Raw genomic sequence first — 23,456 nt, forward strand, 5'->3', positions numbered from 1 at the left:
AGACTTGATGCTCTTATGTTTCAAAATTTATGCTTGATTCCCGGTCTTCTGGTCAGGGCAGGGCTAAAGAAGAAGAGAAGAGGAAAACCTAGGTCAAAGAAAATGTGTGTGCCAGTCCACCTCAGCTATTAAATATTGATAATTTTAAATTACAGTTCTAAAACGGCAAGGAATTACCGCGCCATATCACCCAGGCTGAAACAGAAGCAAGTCTGGTTTCCTTCCCCTGTGGTTAGCACAGTGTGTCTGGACAAACAGGCAATTAAGTTCTTAAAACACGAATTCAAATGAGGCTGAGGCTGGGGGCGGGGGTCTCATATTGTTCTACAAAGACATTTAATTCACTGGGGTGGCTTCACTTAGTCTGACTTTTCTTGAGAAACATGCACATTATAATCAATGTTTATACACATTTTCAGCGAGTTTCAGGGGAAGGATCGCTCGTTTGTAAAACAAAAAAAAAAAACACCTTGTTTTTTACATCTCAGTGTTGATATGGTAGAAAGCAGAATTGTTCGTGGAAAAGGTCAGAACAGCTTGATGATATGTCAATTGCACCCGTTAGCTATTAGTGTGATCTCGGGAAAGTCACCTCATCCATTTGACCTACAGGTGCTTCATCTCTAAAATATGACTGATGCTAATTCTTGATCAGCAGGGCTGTGAGGCTCAAATGAAATCATGAATGAAAAAAGGTATTAAATAAGGGCTGTATAAAGCTCCTTTGCCTTAGGACTTTAACACTAATCTGTAAAACTTTTTATGGTATTATATTATCTGCTTGCATACTCATGGCCGTAAATATTTTTCATATAAGCCTAAAAAAGTATCAACCAAAGCATCTGTATACTGTCTGCAAAATAATCTGTTTGAAATCGTATAGACACTTATAAAATAAAACACATGTAAACATATATATATATATATATATATAATTTTAGTGTCATTTAATTTTGTATATGTTAGACACACATATAATATTTATTTATACTAAACTGAATGAATTAGTAAATTTTAACTTTTATTTTATTTTTTTTAATGCTTATTTATTTGTTTTGAAAGAGAGAGAGAGAGAGAGAGAATGAGAGGAGAAGGGCAGCGAGAGAGAGAGGGAGAGGGGAAGGGACAGAGAGAGAATTCCAAGCAGGCTCTGTGCTGACGTAGGGGTCATCTCAAGAACCATGAGATCATGATCTGAGCAGATATCAAGAGTCATAAGCTTAACTGACTGAGCCACCCAGGCACCCCAGAAAATTTAACTTTTAAATTATGTTTGAAGTTGTGTTCTCAAGCCCTTATCTACTTTTCTATGTTCTTTCTTAAAAGTTGGCTTTAATATTCATCTTCTTTTGTAGTTTTCTCTCCCCTTTGCTTTCTTGTACCATTCTTTTTATGTAGTCTATTGATATGGGCAATATTGTGTATGAAAAATGATTGGTTAAACAACCTTGCTCTCTGTGTCTACTTCAGAAAACACACTGTTTCATACTTTTATTTTATTGAATGTAGTGATGTTGATGGAGGGTTGAGGGAGAGCATATTTCAAACAAGTTCCATATAAGAGGTCGTTGGAGGTAGTTAACAAGGGTCAAGAATTCTAAGCATAAAAGTGTCAGGATTTTCCAAGAGAAAAAAAAATGGAATAAAATTTAGTCCTCATTCAACCAAATAGTCCCTTTGATCAGAGCAATTTTGATTACATTCTGTTAATTTCCTTGCTCCAATTTGCTTACGGATTCTGTCTATATCTCCACACAGTTAACAAATTGGCCGATATTTCGGGCTGTCTTCACGATCAATTAGGCATTGATCAACTGATTGACCATGTAGCATTTTGGTTTGGTTGTTAAGACAGCTGCAAATACTGGATTGACTTGGTTGCAATGGTTAATTCAGCTGAACAGACTTGATGTGGGAAAGAGAGCTTTTGGAACATGTATAAAATGCCCCACATTCTCAAATGGTCATTGAAATGGTAAGCCTGCATCCAAAATAAAGTTTAATTTAAATAAATCTTGCTTTCACAGATTGCGCATTAAAAATAGAATCCCATACGGTACATCATTTAAGGTGCTGATATAACACAAAAACGTTTGCTTGGCTTTCTTCTGTCCAAGACTGGTGGTCCTAACTGCTAGGTTAACAATGAGGCGAATTTGTAAATATTGCTGTTTTACAACGTTGAAGAGAATGGTGACTCTTGCAATCCTGACGTTCTTATCTTTGTGTTGATTTTGGTGGGATGATCAAAATACTGAGGTTCAACTCAATATCATTATTAATATTTTTTTCTTTTCTGACATAGCACTACTTAAAATGGAGAGAACGTAATTGTTATGAAACAGGAACTATGCAGCTTTAGTCTCTGCAGAGACGACTGACTGTCTGTATGTCTAAAATATTTATTACCTGGCCCTTTAAGGAACAGTCTGCTGAACCCTGCCAGAGCGACTACCAGCCTCTAGTAAGAGTTCAAGGCTATTTTCTACCCACACCAGTCATCCCTCCATCCCACTTAGAGGCCTGATTGCTTCAGATCAGGGACAACAGGAATTCCTCAGAGACGGCATGGTGCCAGGGGTACAAAGGACAGAACTTTGGGTGTGATGAGCAAAGGAGTTAGAATCTCAGATACTTGCAAATGCTTTCAAGTTCGTTGGGATTTGGGCTTCTCTCCTTCTATGTCAGTATCATACAGGGATCCAACGTCTCCTTTGAAAACGTGTTTCCTTTTCTTTTTTTTTTTTTTTAATTTTTTTTTCAACGTTTATTTATTTTTGGGACAGAGAGAGACAGAGCATGAATGGGGGAGGGGCAGAGAGAGAGGGAGACACAGAATCGGAAACAGGCTCCAGGCTCCCAGCCATCAGCCCGGAGCCCGACGGGGGCTCGAACTCACGGACCGCGAGATCGTGACCTGAGCTGAAGTCGGACGCTTAATCGACTGCGCCACCCAGGCGCCCACGTGTTTCCTTTTCTAATCTCCTCAGAAACCCACTAATAATCAGAATGAAGTCTGCAGTCCAGGAATACTTGACAGGATGCGTTGGTTTGCTGTTCTAGGCCTTGAAATGATCCTTCTGGGCTTTATTGTACTATTAAGATGGACAGATATTTTTTTTTTTTTTAATTTTTTTTTTCAACGTTTATTTATTTTTGGGACAGAGAGAGACAGAGCATGAACGGGGGAGGGGCAGAGAGAGAGGGAGACACAGAATCGGAAACAGGCTCCAGGCTCTGAGCCATCAGCCCAGAGCCCGACGTGGGGCTCGAACTCCCGGACCGCGAGATCGTGACCTGGCTGAAGTCGGACGCTTAACCGACTGCGCCACCCAGGCGCCCCAAGATGGACAGATATTAAACTTAGCTTGTGTGTTTAGGGAAAGGAGCAAAGGTAAATATTTGACACATATTTATCTAGGCCTGGGATTCACAAAGAGTTTTGTGACTCATTTGGGTTCCATTCTAGCTTACCGGACTTTGGGATTCCATTCCAAGGTTTGAGGTCAAACGCCAGCAATAAAATGTGTGTATTTGCTGGTCTTTTCCAAGGACCTTTTCCATCTTAGTATGGGAAAGCCGGGAGACTTTCTGTTAAAGACTCCAGATTCTCGGCCAAATCCCACCTCCCTGGCTATAATGAAATGTGGCGAACGAGGAGCTACTTCATCAGAGAAGGTAACAGGCCTCTGTGGTACGATCCAGGTGGATATTCCCAGCTCCATGATTAAATATTCAGGAATCTTGACAGCTGGTTGTTAAACCTTTGGCAGCTTGAAATTGGCCATGGTGGGTATATCAACACCATGGAAATTGGCAAATCAGGACTTTCTTTTTTCCTCAGAGGACTGATTTACCAAAACAACACTGCAACTGAGCTGGAAAAAGGAGAAAAGGGGTGAAGTCATTACAAACAGAGGGGACGGACATGGTGATTAAAATATAATGTATACAAATATCGGTAATACTTAATATTGGAAAAGAATTATTCTTTTCAATGTATAACTGTTAATTCAATTTTGTTTATTAAGATATGAAAATCATGTATTTTCTAATTCTTTTATATACTTACTTTGCACAGATAGGCAAGCAAAATTTTCTCACCTTAATTCTGTTTTGGTATATTTTCTCTTATTACTTTTCACAGATATGCACCTATGTAGGCATCCCGCTCTGTTTTCCTGTGGTCTTTAGTATGATTCAGGAAGTCTAATGTCAGCCTGATCTTTAGTCCTTTGTAGGCAAATGATTCCCTTTTCATTGATGCTTTCAGCATTCATATATCATTATATAATCTCAGATTTCCCCTATTTCCAGAATGAGTCTTGTTTTATTATTTTTAACCTGATATTTAGTGAAGCTTTTAGAGCTATAAATTTGGTTTTCTTTCTCACCTTAGGCAGATTTTTCTGTGTTAGTTTCTTTTAGTTATGTCAGAGTTGTCTTGCATTAGATCTTTATTTCCTTTCCTCCCATGTCTATACGTTTTCCTGTCACTTTGGTTTATGTGTTTTACCTTTGGATTTAAGGGTTCTCAAATCTGCTATCGTTATTACCAATTGGATTTGGTCATATCCATTTTTACTGTTTGTAATGGGAACTTTAGTTCCACTCTTGCTCTGGGGTTTTTCTTGCATTTTTTTTTTCATTATTTTAGCCAGATTGCTTTGTGTCTGCCCTTACCTAATACCGATTATCTTTGCTGTCTTACTCCAGAGGCCATTTCCTTCTTCATGTTTTTGAAGACATCGAGCCTAGTTTATTAAACATTACCTTTTCTTTTTCCTACTGGCTTTCTCTCTTTATCATTCTTACACAGATGTAGATTCATCCAGACCTGGTATTTTCCAAAACATGTTTTCTTGTCTCCATTAACCTGGATTGCTCTTCCCCTAAGTCCAGACCCTACCTTCCTTTGGCTCTAGAACCAAAGGCAGATTGATTTGCACGGATCTTAGGATGTTTGTGTCTAACGGTGATTAGTCTGGAAAGGATGGGCTTAGTATTTTTTTTTTTTTTGAGGGGAAAGACATCTCAGTCAGTGCTCCCCGACATATACCTCTGAGAGCTTTGTGGGTAGAAGCCCTAGAACAGATAAATGGCGAGGCTCTGGCTGTCTTAAAAAATGATCTTTGGCAGCCGGAAAAAAAAAGTCAGATGTTTTTTCCGATCTGTGTAATTTTTGTGGCCAGAGTTTGGATCAGACAAAGAAGAGTAAATCAAAGGCTTTTGCTACCCCGGATTTGGACTCATCCTTGTTGCTCTGCATGTTTGGCTGTATTGTACACTGCGGAGCAGGATTTCTCCACTGCTGTGCCACAGACATTTTGTACTGGAATATTCATGGCTGCGGGGCTGTCCTGGCAGCATGTTTAACAGTCTCCTGGTCTCTATCCAGTAGATGCAAGTAGAGTGTGGCAACCAAAAATGTCTTTAGAAGTTGCTAAGTGTTCTTTGGGGAGCAAAAATGCCCTCCCTTCTTTCTACTGAGAATCACAGCTATCGAGTCTAAGAACATGCTTCTATACTACGTGTATTTTATGAAACTTTCTTCAGACGGAATGATGTTCTTTTATCTGAGTTGTTTGTATAATTGCCATTTTTTTGTCTATCTTTATAGGCATTCAGTAGAATGTTAAGTGGGATTGCATGAGGAATTACATGTTTTTATTCGCCGATGAATCTGCCAAATATTCATAAAATATGCCATGGTCTCTGCTGGGTCTTGGAACAACAAACTGAGCAAGACACTCTCTCTGCCAGTTCTTAACTTTTGGGACTTCCAGGATTGATACAAATGATCTTCATATCTATCTTCTTGCAATTTTTTGTTCTTTTGGCTTCCTTAATAAACATCTTCTGGTTCTCTTCCTCTATCCTGCCCAAATGTAGGAATTATCAGCACTTTTAACATGTTAATGTCATTTACAAGTTTCCCAAGGAGGGAGTAATGCATATGGTATTCCTTTATTTTACCTAATCCTAGTTCCATTTTCTCCAAAGCATCTCATGAGACTATTAGTCCAAGTGACGGGCTTTGCAAAATACTCATCTACACATTTCTCCATTACCTAAGGGTGGATAACAATGATGTTTTTCAAAATAATGTCTTCAGCCCTCATGTTTTTATAGATCCCCAGACCCAGTGTTCAGTTCCTTCTGAATATCTCTGGATAAAATCTCACAAATACTTCAACTCAACACTTTTTCCAAGGCATCCATGACACCAAAATAGAGAGTAAAATATCTCTGTTTTCTCTGTACCTTTCATACTATTCTGTCATAAGCTTAGCTCAGTGTAGGTTGGTCATTTGTTATAATTCTGTTTCCCCTGGTAGACCTTGAGAACCCAGGTACAGGGCATAGGTCTCTTCTTCACTTTTTCCAGAACTTGGAAAAGAATGGATGCTCAGGAGATGTTTTTTTTTTTTAATTGAATTTAAAATATGGGGCACCTGGGTGGGTCAGTCTGTTGAGCATCCAACTTCAGCTTAGGTCATGATCTCACAGAACAGGATTTTGAGCCCTGCGTCAGGCTCTGTGTTGACAGCGTGGAGCCTGGGGTCTGCTTCAGGTTCTGTCTTTCTCTCTCTTTCTCTGCCCCTCCCCCGCTCATGCTCTGTCTCTCTCTCTTTCTCAAAAATAAACATTAAAATAAACAAACAAATAAATAAATAAAATTGAATTTAAAATACAAAACCCTGGAAAAAAGTAACACCATTAGTATTTCTTTGAAAAAGTTTTTTGCTTGTTTTTCTGCATATTTACATTGAGGTTCAAAGATTTGATAGCTGTGGGCACATAAGGGGAGATGAGTAATAGCAAGTGAAAAAGGGACAGAGAAGTAGAGTACTTGAATTTGCCAAAGACAAACTTGAATGATTTAATAATACTGGATAGCTAGCAGTATCTTTGAAAAAGTTTTTAAGTGTCTTTTGTTTTTATTTTTGCTTTTTTGCCAGTCCTAAGGATTTTGCAGGTTGGCTTGGGTCCAGTGTGATGATTAAACATTTGTTTTTTAAAAAGGGAATTGATTCTTTTGTTCTGTGTTGCTCAATTCAAGATTAAATCATGAGGGGATTTGGAAGGATAGACCGAAGTTTCATCTGGTTTGGTGAAAACAATATGTTACTACATAATTATTCCTTTGTAATAGCTCAAGAAAGTAAGAGTTCTTTTTTCCTTTTCTTTTCTTCGTCTTTTTTTTTTTTTAATTAAAACTCCATACAGTGCTTCTGATTAAATCCAAATCAGAGTGAACGTTATGACTGGGTTTGAGGGAGCCCATCAAATCTTTCTGGCACAATTCTTTGTGGGGCCGAGAAATGACTTTTCTCCCTCTTTCCTTTTGAGATGGCAGTGTTATGGGTGCATTTATCTCTGCGTTCAGGTGCAGCAAGACAGAGATGAGGAAGAAAATCTGCCAAGCACTAGGAAACAATATTAAACAAGCACCTAGAGGAAATTGCAAAGTACTTTCTATTTTATCAGGATTTCTAATTCCAGGTATCTTACTTTGGAACTTTTGTATTACTTTGATATCACTCATAAAATGTTCCATTTCTGAAACCGCTAGATCCGCAGAAATCAGTAGTCTCTTTTGGCCAATGCACAGAAAGAAGACCATAGAATACAATTTGTTGATTGTAAAAATAAATGGGTTGATTTTCTTTTCTCAGCTACCAATACAGATTTGTTCTTTGTCAAGAAAAAGTGAATGACACTTTTCTGTTCTTCTAAGTCTTTGTGGGGGAAAAAAAAAAAACACCTCTGAGGATCAAATCTCCTAGTGTTGATATAATTACTTTACATTACTTTATCTGTTTTTTTATTTGTTATTATTATTATTATTTTTTCATCTGTTCTGTGTCTACAGTGACCATCACTCCAAGTTTGGATACCACAGTCAATAAAACTGGGTAACTTATTTCTGTTTTATTGTTTTAGACACCCGAGATCACTTTGCATTGTAAGAGACACAGTTTGACCAAACAAGACCTATATGCACAATGTAATAAAGGGCTTTATAATGGAGTTATTTAACAATGCTAAATGTACATTGAAACAGAACTCAGTGGTTATGTTTAATTAAAGTGGATGGGATAAGGATGATGATTTGTTTTTTATTTTTATTTTTATTTTTAATTTTCTCCCATTGCCTTCCCTCCCTCTTCTTGCCAAGCATGATGATTTATGAAAGTAAATGGAGGCTACAAAGAAAGGAGTGATAACGTGATATGTACACTTTAATAGCCACCGTCTGTACCCTGATGGTGAAGTCAAGAGCACAGGACAGTCCTTGGCCGAAGTTATATACGTGGTATGTATGGCTTTTGTCTCACGTGTTATTTAAACTACATAAGTTAGCTTATTCAGTCGTTCTTTGTCCCCCAGATAAATCGGAGACATTTGGCAAAGTTTTAGGAAAATCAAAGGAGAAAATTTGTGAGTTAATATACATAAAGCTCTTCGAAGGTGTAAATAAAGTAAGTAGGCTCTCTGCATTTGCTATTATTGTATACAGAATATTTACTGTCAACTTAAGGATATTAGTTAATATTAAATTAATATTAAGCATGTATTATGTATCATACACACACACACACACACACACACACACACTATAAGATTCACAAATACCGTAGGCATAGTATATTTCTTTACCATTGCATTCAATGGCAAAGAAGGGTACTACAAAGAAAATGAAGACTATAAAGCAGAATGGTAAGTGCCCTGTGACATCAGGAGTTCAGAGGAATGGAGAGGTCCTTGTGGCCCCAGGCAAGATATAGGTTTATTGATCATATGGAGGAAGATTGGAAAAGGAGGTAAACATTTCAGGAAGATAAAGAAAAAAAGAAATGGAGATAGGCCTACATGAAATATTTATAGTCTGGCTGTACTGGATGCCAGGCTAAAAAAGATGAGATTAGAAAGAAATGCCAGAATCACAGGTCTGGACTTGGCTCCATTTAGTCATTGGAATTTTCTGAGCTGTGATAAGCCAGGTTAATATTTGTGTTTCAGGAGGCTAAAATGGCAGTTATGTGTAGAGAAGAATGCCGTGGGAGAGAAATGGAAGGCTAATAAATGACTAACTGGTAAATAGGAAAATAGGTAGCAATGGAAGTGGGGAAAAAAAAAAAAGGAATGCAATGGACATTGCTGAAGAATTATTATGCTTTATTGTTTTTATATGATGTTATTATTTGCACACTGCATGTTGGGGTAAATTTCTTTGCTTATAAAGAAATTATTTCAGAATTCTTAGGGATTAGGGCCAAGTTTTCATAAACACTGATTTTGTTTCTATGGCTGAAATAATTAACTAAATATGGTAAATGAAACAGCCATTTTAAAGTGTTTATAATTTAGTGAATATCTTGAAGGTTAGGGCTAGAACTTGGGGTTTCTATTAGGCTGACTGTAATTCAATTATAGGCTTTGTACTTATGTGAATTTGGGCGAGTTATTGAATTCTCTGAGCCATTTGATTCTTATGTCTAAAATGTTGAATAATAAAACTGCCTCTTTGGTTGGATGAAATAACATATTTAGAATGCTCAAACATATCTGCAGCATGTAACAATTATGCAGTACATGTTAAGTATGCTTAATGCCAGGAAACTAAGTGTAAAAAAGTAGAAAGTCTACTTCTTATTATAAAGTCTATCACAGGGCCTGGTATATTGTATACTTTATTTTTCAAGCTTCAAGGATTTTATAATCTTTGTCTTCCTATTACCTCATTGATCTCTCCCTTAACCTTATTTACTTTTTTTTTTTTTTTTTTCTTCTCTTCGACCTCTTTCTGTTGGTATGATCTAGAGATCAGGTCTTGGATATCTGTATGTCATCCTCTCTCTTGGTGATCTCATCCAGTCCTGTGACTTTAAATATTTTTTTTTAAGTTTATTTATTCTGAGAGAGAGAGGGAGAGAAAGCATGTGAGTGGAGAGGGGCAGGGAGAGAGGGAGAGAGGGAGAGAGAAAGAATCCCAAGCAGGCTCTACACTGTCAACACAAAGCCCTAAATGGGGCTTGATCCCATGAACCGTGCGACATTGTAACTTGAGCCGAGATCAAGAGGCAGATGCTTACTGGAGTGAGCCACCCAGGCGTCCCGGTCCTGTGACTTTAAATATCATCTATATACTGATAACTTACATGGCAGTTTTAAAGATGTGTTCTCAAATTCTTTGATCTTCCTCCCTCCAAAAGACTGAGCCTGCTTCTACTTCCCTGAGTATGGAGTATGGGCCAGACATAGTGACTGTCGTCTAATGGGTGGAATATAACCAAGTGCTGGAATGTCACTTTTGAGATTGGGGTCTCCATCTTGGGTCTTCTATCTCATCAAGTGCTCTGTGCGGAGACATGTCCTGAGAAGCATTATGGAGATGTCCATATAATGAGGAAAGAGTCTCCTGCCAACAGCCACACCATAAAACAGATCCTCTAGGCCCAATCAAGTCTTGAGACACTATAGCCTTAGCTATAACTTGATTACAACTTTATGAGAAACCCTGAGCCAGAACCACTCAGCTCAGTCATATCTGGCTTTCTAACATTGAAACTGGGTGAGACCATTATATATATATATATATATATGTATATATATATATATATATATATATATTTGTTTTAAGACACTAAGTTTGGGGATAATTTATTGCAGAGCAATAGGTAACTGATGTAAGCCCTGAATTTTTACCTCCAGTCAGATCTCTCTCATGAACTCCAGACTGGTATATCCAACTGCCTACTTGCTATCTCTACCCTGATGGCTCATGGACATCTTGACGTCGACATATTTAAAACTAAACTTATATTCTTTGCTCCCCTTTCCCCAAGGCCCCTGCATAACTTCCCCATGCCAGTTAATAGAAATTGTCAAGTTACTAAGTCTTCAAGATACCTTTGACGTCTATGTTCTGTGCTTTCCCCCAATCTAGTAGAAAATTCTTTGGGCTCTATGTAAAAACTATGCTGATTCGACCCCTCACCACCTCATTGCCACCACTCTGCAACAAACCAACCTCATCTCTTTCCTGGATTGTTGCAAGAAACTTCTTATTGTCTTTCAGCTTCTAACCTTGTATTTCTGCCCTACTATATCTTCTCAACACAGGAGACAGAATTATCCTTCAACAATATATCTTTATTCTTTAAAAATTTGAGTCAGTTTCCAGTTCTGTTAATGGTAGAGTTACTTGTATCAGACTAACTTTCTTGTAGATAGCAATTTTAAACTCTGGCATAAAATTTTTAAAACATTTTTTAAAACTTTATTTATTTATTTATTTATTTATTTTGAGAGAGAGAGAGAGAGAGAGAGAGAGAGAGAGAATGAGCAGAGGAGGGGCAGAGAGAGAGGGGGACAGAGGATCTGAAGCAGGCTGTGTGTTGACAGCAGCAAGCCCCATGTGAGGTTCAAGCTCATGAACTGTGAGATCATGACCTGAGCCAAAGTCAGATGCTTAGCCCAGTGAGCCACCCAGGTGCCCTCAAGATATTTCTTTTAATGTTTATTTATTTTTGAAAGAGAGGGGCGGGGAGGGGCAGAGAGCAAGGGAAACAGAATCCAAAGCAGGCTCCAGGCTCTGAGCCTTCAGCACAGAGCCTGATGTGGGGCTTGAACTTGTGGGCCAGGGGATCATGACCTGAGTTGAAGTTAGGCTTAACAGACTCAGCCACCCAGGGCCCCCCCACCTCAAAATATTTTTTAATTTTTTTTTTTAACGTTTATTTATTTTTGAGACAGAGAGAGACAAAGCATGAACGGGAGAGGGTCAGAGAGAGGGAGACACAGAATCTGAAACAGGCTCCAGGCTCTGAGTTGTCAGCACAGAGCCCGACGCGGGGCTGGAACTCACGGACCGCGAGATCATGACCTGAGCTGAAGTCGGCCGCCCAACCGACTGGGCCACCCAGGCGCCCCTCAAAATGTTTTTTAAACAGCTATTTGAAGGTACTAGAGAATAATGCAAAGTAGACAGACACAGAGAAGAATTTGACGTTGGAAAGAAGGGTGCCATACCAGGTAACAGGTATTCTTACAAAGCTTTTCTGCCTGAGGGCAATATCTAATTAAAATGTGGTGTCCTTGAATAAAACTGAGCGGAAACCAGTCTTCTTGACCTGTAATTTCAAAGAACGGAGTTAGGAGGTATTAGAGTGTCTAGAAGCTAGGAGAAGAAGGCCTGGAGATGGAGCCACTCATGCAAGACCCCCTCAAACCTGTGATTTCCTAAAATTCATATATAGAGAGCATATAACAAAAAGTCCAGAGGAAATCAACAACTTGATGGCCGAAAACATTGAGCGTAGGTTACAGCTATTGACTTATACTGGGAAGACAGAGTTTGGCGGTTCTTGCCAAGTAAAAAGTAAACACCTTAGGCTTTCCTTTGGAACCTATGACATTCCTCATGTTATATGCAAATACTGTGTTCCCTGATTTGCCCAAATGCAGGCATGAGCGCGCTCCTTGCTCTCTGTCTCTCCATATATTGCCTCCGCAAGGTATAAAATCAAGGCTTTAAAAATTCAGTATGATCAGCCAGTAATTTAACTGTTAGGAAAAAAAAAAAATCACCCCTTCTCATAGGAAGATAACAGAATCAAGAATCTCCAAGCACAATAACAAATATAAAATAAAAATTTATTACATAAAGCAGAATATGAGCTACTATCAAAAATGAAAGCAATCAATATCAATAGATCATGAAAATAGTAGACAATTAATAGTCAAGGACGTTCAAGTATCTATCACAAGGACTTAATTTAAAAGATGGTCATAAAGAGAGTGAACAGATGGGAAATATCAGTAGAGAAATGGAAACTATAAAAAACCAAATAGAAATTCTTGAAACGGAAAATTCAGCACCTAAAAAAAGTTCTGTGGATGGATTTAGCAGCATTTTAGAGTTAGCAGATAAAAAGCTGTGGTAGGCAGAATACTGCTCCCCTAAAGTGTCCACACATCCTAATCCCTGGGACCTGTGAGTATGTTCTTGTGATGTTGTGATTTATATTTTTATTTATTTTTTTATTTTTTTTAACGTTTATTTATTTTTGGGACGGAGAGAGACAGAGCGTGAACGGGGGAGGGGCAGAGAGAGAGGGAGACACAGAATCGGAAGCGCCCAGAGCCCAACGCGGGGCTCGAACTCACGGACCGCGAGATCGTGACCTGAGCTGAAGTCGGACGCTTAACCGACTGAGCCACCCAGGCGCCCCTGATGTTGTGATTTATAAAATAAATATATACGTGATCTTCATCCCAGTTTCTGGCTTGGGGTTCCTGTAGTCCTGCAATTTCCTAAGTGGTAAGAGTGATAAAGGTGAAATGGCTGTCTTTTGTTATTCATAACAAGTCCGTTTCTACCACACCAGAGTTTATGTTAATGAGGTCACTTTTGAAAAGCCCCTAGGTTACCTAAGGAGGAGGGCTGTTGCCAGGGAAACCAACTTGGAGGAGAGGGTTGGAATTTTCAGTTCCACCATTTGACCTCTGGGAAGGGGAAAAGGGATAGAGATTGAGTCAACCACCTGTGGCCACTGATTTAATCCATCATGCCTAAATAATGAAGCCTCCATAAAAACCCTAAAGGACAGAATTTGGAGAGTTTCCAGATTGGTGGTTACATGGAAGGTGCTGGAAAACCTGTGGCCCAGAGACAGCATGGAAGCTCCCTGCCCCTTCCCACATACCTTACCCTATACATTTCTTTCATCTGGTTGTTCCCGAGTTGTATCTTTTTGTAATAAACCTGCAATCCAGTAAGAAAATGTTTTGCTGAGTTCTGCGAGGCACTCTAGCAAATCAGTCAAACACAAGGAGAGGGTCGGGGTGATGTGGTTTTGGACTGGTGGGGGGCGAGGGGGTCCAGAGCCTATGGCCAAGAAAGAATTCTTGAGACGTCTTTGGTTCAAAAAGGTGATTTTATTAAAGTACAGGGACAGGACCCACGGGCAGAATGAAATGCACTGGGGTTGTGAGGAGTGACTGATTATATACTATGGAGTTGGGACAGGTAAAGACAAAAGGGAAGTTTCTAAAAAGACTTTCATATACTAAAGAGGACTCATAAGATACTGGAGTCCTAGCTATTGTCAAACTAAGGTTGTCTTTCCCTCTAGCAACTCATTAACATTAAGATTGGGGTTTCCTGGAAGAATGTCATACTCTGCCTGCCTCAAGTATTTGCCAATGGGCCGCAGGTTATAAGGAAATTTAATTTTAACTACATTTCATTCTGTCTTTGTCTCCCACATGAAGAAGTATTAAGTGTAAATCATAAAGGAGTCACACAGGAGGAAGCAAATTTTTCCTTTCTAGTTACATGGCAAAATAATTTTTCACATGGAATTAAGCCAACGAACTTTAAAACAGGGAGATTACTCTGGATTATCCAGGTGGTCCTTGTGTAATCACATCGGCCTCTAAAAGTGAAAGTAGACCAGAAATTTGAGACAATGGAAGAAGACAGAAAAGATACGAAGTAGGAGACACAATATGACTCAATTTGTTGGCTTTGAAAACAGAGGAAGGAAATCACATACTGAGGCAAACAGGTAGCGTCTACAGTGTGGGAGTGACCCTTGACCAATGGTCAGCAAAGAAATAGCGACCTCAGTTTCACAACCGAACAACTGATCTCTGCATCTGCAGAGTAGACGCATCTGCAGACGCATCTACAAAGTAACTTGTACAGGAATTTCACAGAAGCTCTATTCCTAATTGCCAAAAAACCAGATATAGCTCAAATGCTATAAGTGAAAGAAGCTAGACACAAAAACCCACAGACAGTTCGAATCTATTTATATGAAGTTCAAGAACAGGTAAAATAATCTACGTTGAAAGAAGTCAGAAAAACAGTTGCTCATGGAGGAGGAGATTGAAAGTTCCCAAAAGAAGTTCCTGGAGTTAGAGAAATGTTCTGTATCATATTTGGGAATGGAGTTGAGGATTTACATTTATGTACAACTTATTGAATTATACACTTAAATATGCATTTGCATACCTTTACTTTAACCGTAATCAACAACACAACAAAACAAAAAAATAAAAGCTAACATCCATCCTCTGTTAAAAATGCTGTGATGGCTCCCCATTCCACTCAGACAAAAGTAGAATAAAATACAATGGACCAGAGAGACCTTGTCTGGCGTCATTACCTCCTGATCTCTTTCATGTACTTTCTTCCAGCCATGCTCCCCTCCCTGCTGTTTTCTGAAGATGATGCCTTAAGGACTTTGCTTTAACTGTTCCTTCTGCCTGGAATGTTCCTGTTATCAAAATCTGCTTCACTAATTCCCATTCTTTGAACTATTTTAAGTATTTGTTCATACCTCTTCTGAGGACTATCTTGATCATACTATTTAATGCTTCAACTTGTTCTCCATCCTCTTATTCCCTACTTTTTACTTTAATTCATAGCACTTATCACCTTCTACTATAATGTGTCATTTACTTATTAATTACAATTATTGTTATTCTCTATTTGCCTGCTTATAATGTAAACTCCACAATGATTGAAATCTTTGTTTTTTTTTTTTATTCATTAATAGATTCCAGGTTCTTCTTCTTCCTTTTTTTTATTTTATATTTTATTTGAGAGAGAGAGAGAGAGAGAGCAGGAGAGGGGCGGAAGGAAACAAAGGGAGAAAGAGAATCTTAAGCAGGTTCCACGCTCGGCGCGGAGCCTGAAGCAGGGCTCGATCTCAAGATCTTGAGATCATGACCTGAGCCGAAATCGAGTCAGACTCTTAACTGACAGAGCCACCCAAGCACCCCTCCCCAGCTTCCTAAAAGTGTTTGACACATAACCAGTGCTCCATGACCACTTTCATATCCGGTGAATGTATGAATAGGAGGAAATAAAAACAGTATGAAGCCTTCACCATCACTCATTCAATAATTTTTTTTTTTAGCTCCTACTATGTTACTATGTGCATATTATTGAGAGCAGAGGAAAAGCCTTCTATTTTCAGAATTTCAGGTTACTTTATGGGCATTCTGGGAGCCTGGAGCTTGAGAGGTTTTAGTTTGTTTGTTTTTGTTATTTTACATACTTATTCCGTCTTCATGCATTGGTTCTATTCCTTATAGCATTCTATATAAAAATCTCTGGTTAAATTAGTCCATTTACCTTTCATAATCTTATTCTTCTTGTCAAAACACCAATATTCAATGCAGTAAGATAAAAGTAAAGCTGTGTTCTAAACAGGTTGTGTTTTTCTCCTTTCTTGTTAAAACACAGGTACTAAACAACTACATACCAAAGGGAATGAACTGAAAGTTTCTTGCTATGAAAGGAATAAAACAAATTATTATATCAATTTTTCTAAGTTTTCCTTGGAATTTTATGTATGAAAATAGGACTTGATTGTATATTATCCACACGAACCTAATAACATACTTGTATAAGATTGCTAGATAGAGATTTAAAAAAATTATTTTGGGGAGCCGGGGTGGCTCAGTCGGTTAAGCAGCTGACTGTGGCTCAGGTCATGATCTCATGGTTTGTGAGTTTGAGCCCCGTGTGGGGCTCTGCACTGACAGCTCAGAACCAGGAGCCTGCTTCGGATTCTGTCTTCCTCCCTGCTCCACCCCCCAGCTCATGCTCTGTCTTTCTCTGTCTCTCAAAAGTGAATCGAACGTTAAATTTTTTTTTTTAATTATCCTGATATTCTCTCTGGTATATTTATTGAAAACAGTAACAAGAAAACAACAACATCAACTCTTTTCTCCCAAAAGAATGTAATAGAAACTTTTTCATTCAATTATGTGTGCACATGAGTCTGATAGTACTTGGAAGAAGAAAAGGAAGAATCAATAATACCATAATATTAACTTTATCATTTTGGAAGCAGGAGTGTCATAGGCAGATATATAAAGGTTCCTTGCATGTATCTTTCTTGATGGAAAACTGAAATTAGGAGATTTGAACATATGGTATTTAGTGCTTCATGGGTTTTGGTTTTGTACTTTTCACTCAAAATGGTGGTCAATATCAAGTGACTTTTCAAGATAGAGTCTCATGAGGCACTCTTGGATTCAGGTCGTTTTCTTTCAGTTCTGTAAATTACTCCACTTGCTCTCATGTATCAGGTTATATCCTTGGGGTTCTTTCCTTTTTCTCTCCCTTCCTTCACCAACATTTATCAGAAAATATAGTACTGGGGGAGAGTTGGAAATACATGTTTACTACTCAGGAGGAACTCAATATAGACATATAAAAATATACTGTAATCAGATATTTGGAAAGTAGACATAAATGTGCATATATTCCCATTGCAGTGGAATGACTAACTTTGAGGCCAGTAGGAATTTGTTGGGTAACTTAAAAAGGAATTCTGCTAGACATCATACAATGCACAGGACAGCCCCCGGCCCTCACGACAATAAATTCTTATGGCTAAAATATCAACCCTTAGACTCATGTGAGAAACCCTTAGATTCATGTGATCGAATTTGCTAGAATTATCTAATTTTTTTTTCTTTTGGATACGCTCCCAACCTCTCTATTTCATTGTACTTTGTTATGCTGGTGAGTGTATTTTATCTTTGAATGTTTTACGGTGTCTACTTTATGATCAGGAGAGAGTTAGCTAGTTAGAGGTGAAAAAAATCACCTGGACAGTTGTTATTTATAAACCCTTTTACAATATACCTTCACCATGTGAGAGTGATCAACGTTTTACCAGTAAGAAGTCTGTAGCTAAGAAAATTACTCTAGTTTAACCATCTAGGTACCTTAATTCTTTTGATTTAAAATCCCATTCTGTTTTGCACTATTGTCTATGAAATTCCAGGTGTTAAACAAATTTAGCACTAAGGAAAACAGAGTTGAGAGAATAAAATATACTTGGCTTTCATTCAGAAATTATTAATTTGTTAAGTAACTGTACTATTTATCTCATTGACTGGAAAGGTTGCTATCAACCAACACTGAGATTATTGGCCAATTATAAACATGGACTACAGCAATGGTTTGTAACAGGACTTTAATATTTGTAATATGATTATATAACTTCCTTGCTTTTAGAAATGTACACTGAAGTATTCAAGGGTAATTGGTCACGATAATTGTGACCTACTTCAGAAAGGCTTAGATGGGCAGAGAAAATGTGGTAACATGTCAACAACACACAAAACTAGTTCATAAAGGAGTACCAGTTTTGCAATTTTTCCATTCAGATTTTCAAGTTATTTCATAATAATAAAGTTGAAGAAAAAAAAAAGACATTGAGGGTTTACCAAATGCCAAGAAGGCATTCTGATAGATATTTGGGATATAAAGATGAACGGGATGCAAAGACAGGTAATTTCAAGACTCTTTAATCTCCCCTGTGAAAACAGGAAATTAAACAGGAATTCTAAAATGTTGTCACAAGTGCTACAACCCAAGGAGCTCTATTCTGCCTTTCCCTAAGGTTCGGCCTATTCCCTGCCTCACCTGCCCTCCCAAAGGACAGTAGGGGAGTCTCACCTTCGCATGTTGCCTTAGGGCTAAGCCTTGTGATTATTCTTAGTCACAGTTTTTCCTATGGGATGGACCATCAAAATAATTATGCTTTCAGGCCATTGCTGATGGCCTGTGACCTACATTTGCTGCCGAAGAAGAATCTCAGAACACTCAACATATATGTGGGCAGATTAAGATTTTAACTATGGGGTGTAGTTTTCTGGACAGTCAACACCAACTAGCCTATAAGTCCCGGTGCCTGATTCTCAAAGAACTATTCTGGTCACCCAAGAAATTCTAGCATCTCACTCCAGGGTTTCCAACGGGGCAGGGAAAAGGAATGGCTCTATAAAGGAGCATTCAGAATCACTGTCTGCAGGAGACAACCAATGCGGTCCCTCTACCACTGTACCCATTAGGAGTCACTGCGCATAGGAAGGCTGCTGTTCAGAGCAGTGTGTAGTGATGTGGAAGAGGACAGGGCAAAATACAGTTTGGCCCTCACTGATCTAGTCTAAAGTTCTCATTTTACAGCTAGGAAAAACTTTTCCCAAGAAAGGTAAAATGGCTTTACCAAGATTTTGCAATTAATACGCTGAACTATATGAAATTGACATTTTTTTAGGTTAGAAAGTGGCAAAGGAAGGGTCTTTCCAACACACAATGCTTTTGGCTTGATATACAAAACAAAGTAGTTTCTGGAAGGTTCTCCAATGGCCGGTTCTCTATTTTATTTATTTTTTAATTTTTAAAAATGTTTTTATTTATTTTGGAGAGAGAGAAAGAGACAGAGTGAGAGTGGGGGAGGGGCAGAGAGCGAGGAAGACACAGAATCCGAAGCAGGCTCCGGGCTCTGAGCTGTCGGCACAGAGCCCGACGCAGGGCTCGAACTCACAAACCGTGACTTCATGACCTGAGCGGAAGTTGGATGCTCAACCAACAGAGCCACCCAGGTGCTCCCGTCCTCTGTTTAAATTAAAACATTTTCTTGGCAGTCAGGGCCATCACATGTGGTCATACTCATTGCGCAGGGCACAGTTTCAGGAGGCACTGTTTACATATTCTATAATGCAAAAGGCAGAATTTTCACATCTTACATTAAAAAACAAGTTAACGGCCATACTCTTTTAAAACTTGTTTCTTTTCCTAGATAGCTGATATCAATATCCATTAATTATTTCTATCCCCATTTCTTGATACTGACTTACCTTCCACATCTCCTCAACTTCCTTCCTTTATGGCTTCTCTTTTCTCCAGTTTCTCGTGGACTACTCATTGTCTTTGACCGCCAACTTATTCTCCTCACATAGCTCTATATTCCTTCTCTCCTTCTCTTTAATAAGGATCATCTCACTTTCCTTCATTCTCTTTTCTCTGTGAGCTATGTCATCCAAATGATTCTTTGTTTAACCTAAATTTAAATTTACCCACCAATTTGTGATTGTAAGATAGCTCATATCCAAAGCAGAGAAACCAAAACACAAAACGAGTAACATTAAGAGTGGGCTCTCTTTTCTCCTCAAATATTTCGGAATATGTAGATGACTGGCTCTGGTTTGAATTATATTTTAAAAGCCTATTTCATTGTTTAAAAAATAAGTGCAGTGGCAGGACTAAGATGTGCCAAGACAGTTTTCTAGAAGAAATGAGGGGAGAGGAAAACTGGGGAAAAATACCGTAGGGGCCAGAAGAAGAGTTAGAGACAGGATCTGGAACACATACTTAGTACTGAACAAGTTAATTATGTGAACGACAGGTCAGCAAGCATGTAGGGACTTCAATTAATCCTACCAACAGTTTCCATCCATAGCTATGATAAGCCAACATTAGCTTCAGCTTAGAGGTATCTATGCCTCTGTTATTCAAGAAAAAAACCCCTACTGACTAATTCCAATATGCATTCTCATATGTAACTTATTTCGGTGCTCAAATGTTATTTGAAAAAAAAGTAATATTGAGTAAAACTTTGATCTTTTATCTTTTTTATTTCTGTATTTCACTCTACTTTTAAGTTAAACCACTAGAATTTTTTTTTCAGCAAAAGTAGGACCAACCAATTTGATGTTTTATTGATTTAGAAATACCATGCTTTCTCAGATTTTACATGCTATGCTTTGATGGCATGGTTGTGGGGTTCTGTATTTCAGCATAAAGCCTTAGTAATACTCTTGGGGATGGAAGGTCTGCTGTTCTTTTGTTGTTGCTGTTTGTTTATCATTTTTTTTTCCTGACTAGGAGGAAGTCAATATAAATAGATGTATGTATTTTATTACAAGTTACCTACTACAGGAGGGAAATAGTATTGTCAGACACAGTTTATTTATTTTCCCTTTTTTTCCCCTTCCTTTCATCAAGATCCAGCATAGATACCAACATTTGGAAAGAATAAACATTGGGGAAATAAAATAACCATGATACCCATATATATATCCATATATGTATCCATTGTGTGTGTATATATATATATATATATATATCCATGTGTTTGTGTGTGTGTGTGTATATATATATACACATATATATGATATATATATATATATGATATATATATGTGTATATATATATGATATATATATGTGTATATATATCATATATATATATATATATATATAGCTGCAAAATTTCCCTTGTGCATTGCTGCAGAACTTCATGGTAGTTTTTGTTTAAGCTCATGGATTTATTAGAAGTTACTAATTGGATGTTCAGTTCCAATGCCCTATTTTGGTAAGAATTTTATCTACATTCCATTGACTTATGAAAACCACATTTTCTTAGCGTATCTACTTTAGCAGCAGGACTCAAAATGTCATAGGAAAGAAAAAAGAGTGCTAGCAAGGACTTTGCCTACAAGGAGATTTCCTTTGGCATGCTGTTCAATAAGATACAGATTAAGATGGCCAGACATCCTGGATTGTCCATTCCAATTTTAATTGAATTCACTTTACAAATAGCGTTTTTTTTTTAATTGAAGTGTAGTTGACACACAACGTTACATTAGCTACAAATGGTTTTTTAATGGTCTAAAAATTATGAGACAGTGAACTGGACTCAGCAGGAGATAAACAGATGGGATATACTTCTTCTCATAAGTAGTCTAGTTTGATTGGGTTTGGAGGTGGCAATAAAACTTGTACATATGTGACTATTACAGGAGACAAAGTGAATGGGTTTTGTAAAAGGGCTATCCGTTCAGGGCTATAATGTAAAGAGCCCAAGTGGGAGGGGATGGCATTCTTTAAGAACCACGGGGGTATTATTCAGTCTTCATGGAAGGAGCTATCTTTGAAATGAACATTGCAAGAAAGGAAGTTTACACAAAGTGAGAAAGACAGGCGTATCAGGAGGAGGGAAAAGTGTGAACCAAATGCAGGTCTAATTTTGCCAGCAATTGGGGGTTTATGAAGGCTTTTGAGAGAAATTGCAGTAGTGTTTTAGACAGAAATGTAACAAAGGCTTAATACACATCCCTGTATAATCTAGACCCAACCTACTTATTTACTCTGCCATTTTTCTTTCTCCACTAAGACAATAAGTAGAACCTTGGAAAATTCCAAAACTTAAGGCATGGACATAGGATTATAAGTAGAAAAAAAATGGCTGTGTAAAAACGAAACTATAAGAAAAATACTTAGGGAGTAAGCTAAGAGAAAACGATATAAGGAGCACCTCTCAGCTTCTGAGCTTAGCATAATCTTGATACCAAAACTTGAAAAGTACAGTAAGAAAGAACATTACAGGCCAATGTTCCTTATGAACATGAAGTAAAAAATTCTGAATGAGTTAGATGTAACTGGAACCTAGGTACTCATAGAAAGAAAAATGACCAAGTAAGGTTTATTCCAACAACGCAAGGATAGTTTAAAGTTTAAAAATTGAGTACTGTAATTCATCACAGTAATAAAGGTAAAAACCATAACGATATGGTAGTATTAATAGATGCAAAGGAAATATTTGATAAAATTCAACACCCACTTATAATAAAAACTCTCAGCAAACTGGAAATTGGAGGGAAATTTCTTAACACAACAAAGGATATCTATAGTTTAGAGGCTTTTGCTACAGGCTTTCATGGAATGATGTGGTGGCTAAAACGAAGGAATGAAGAAGTGGGGGACTCCGTGTAAACTGGTTTTTTTTTACAAGGCTTAGCTATGGTGGGAAAAGGAGAACAAGTGAGATAGTTCCAAGATATTAGGAAGGTTATTTTTTAAAATTTTATTTATTTTTGTTACTTTGAAAATGGGGAAAAAATTGACCTACTTATGATTTCCTAAATAGACCATGCCGTTTTACTTCTTGTGTATTACCTGTTGTATATATTTGGGTGCTGAAAAGAAAGAGGTGCACACAAAATATTTAACTGGAGAGAGCTCAGTAGGGACTATTCACAAAAGGATGGGAAAGGTCAGGGAAACCAACCAAAGATATTGAGGTACATAAGGTACATACTGGAAAGTTGTTACCAGAAACCAGTGAGCATTATAGCCATGAGAATGAGGTGGCCTGACAAAATTACTACTCTGAGCTCTCTTTCTTCCCACCCTCCATTATCTTCCAGGAGTCACCATTGGCTGACCTCAGCAGAAGCCACGAGGACGAGAAAGCCTGGGTAATGCAGGTCATAAAGAGATGGGCAGAAGGGAGATCTAGAAACGCAAATTAAAAATAACTAGCAAACACATGCTATTCTCTAACTGTAATGCCCTTCCCTATTTTTTATCTGTCAAAATCCTGATCACTCAATTCATGAGGAACATTCTCTGTGGAATTACAGTGCTTCCCAACAAAGAGAACTGGTCTTTTCTCTTATTTGAATGCATGCATCTGTGGAAAGAATATTTATTCATGCAAATATGTGACAGACACAGTAATAATATGTATTATTTGCCTACTTTATTTCTAAAATCTTTTAAGGTAGATAGCATATCTAGGCTTAGCAGGTTGAGCAAGCTGTCCACATGTACAGAGCTGGTGGTTGGCA

The 23,456-nt window shown here is 37.9% G+C and overlaps 1 long non-coding RNA gene across 3 annotated transcripts; it reads left to right on the top strand.

Annotated features, from left to right (window-relative positions):
- The first annotated feature begins 3,343 nt into the window (after positions 1-3,343).
- Positions 3,344-23,154, top strand: LOC102901073. 3 transcript variants are annotated; one of them, XR_006598195.1, is made up of 4 exons: positions 3,344-3,678; positions 8,183-8,320; positions 8,395-8,486; positions 23,034-23,154. It is a non-coding gene; the product is annotated as an uncharacterized LOC102901073 (long non-coding RNA). The 3 variants fall into 3 exon arrangements; XR_006598196.1 differs by lacking the exon at positions 3,344-3,678 and adding an exon at positions 6,667-7,506; XR_006598194.1 differs by lacking the exon at positions 8,395-8,486 and having other exon boundaries at positions 3,351-3,678.
- Positions 23,155-23,456: the final 302 nt, after the last annotated feature.

The sequence above is a fragment of the Felis catus genome, chromosome B2 (genome assembly GCF_018350175.1).
Source record: "Felis catus isolate Fca126 chromosome B2, F.catus_Fca126_mat1.0, whole genome shotgun sequence".
Taxonomy (NCBI): Eukaryota; Metazoa; Chordata; class Mammalia; order Carnivora; family Felidae; genus Felis; species Felis catus.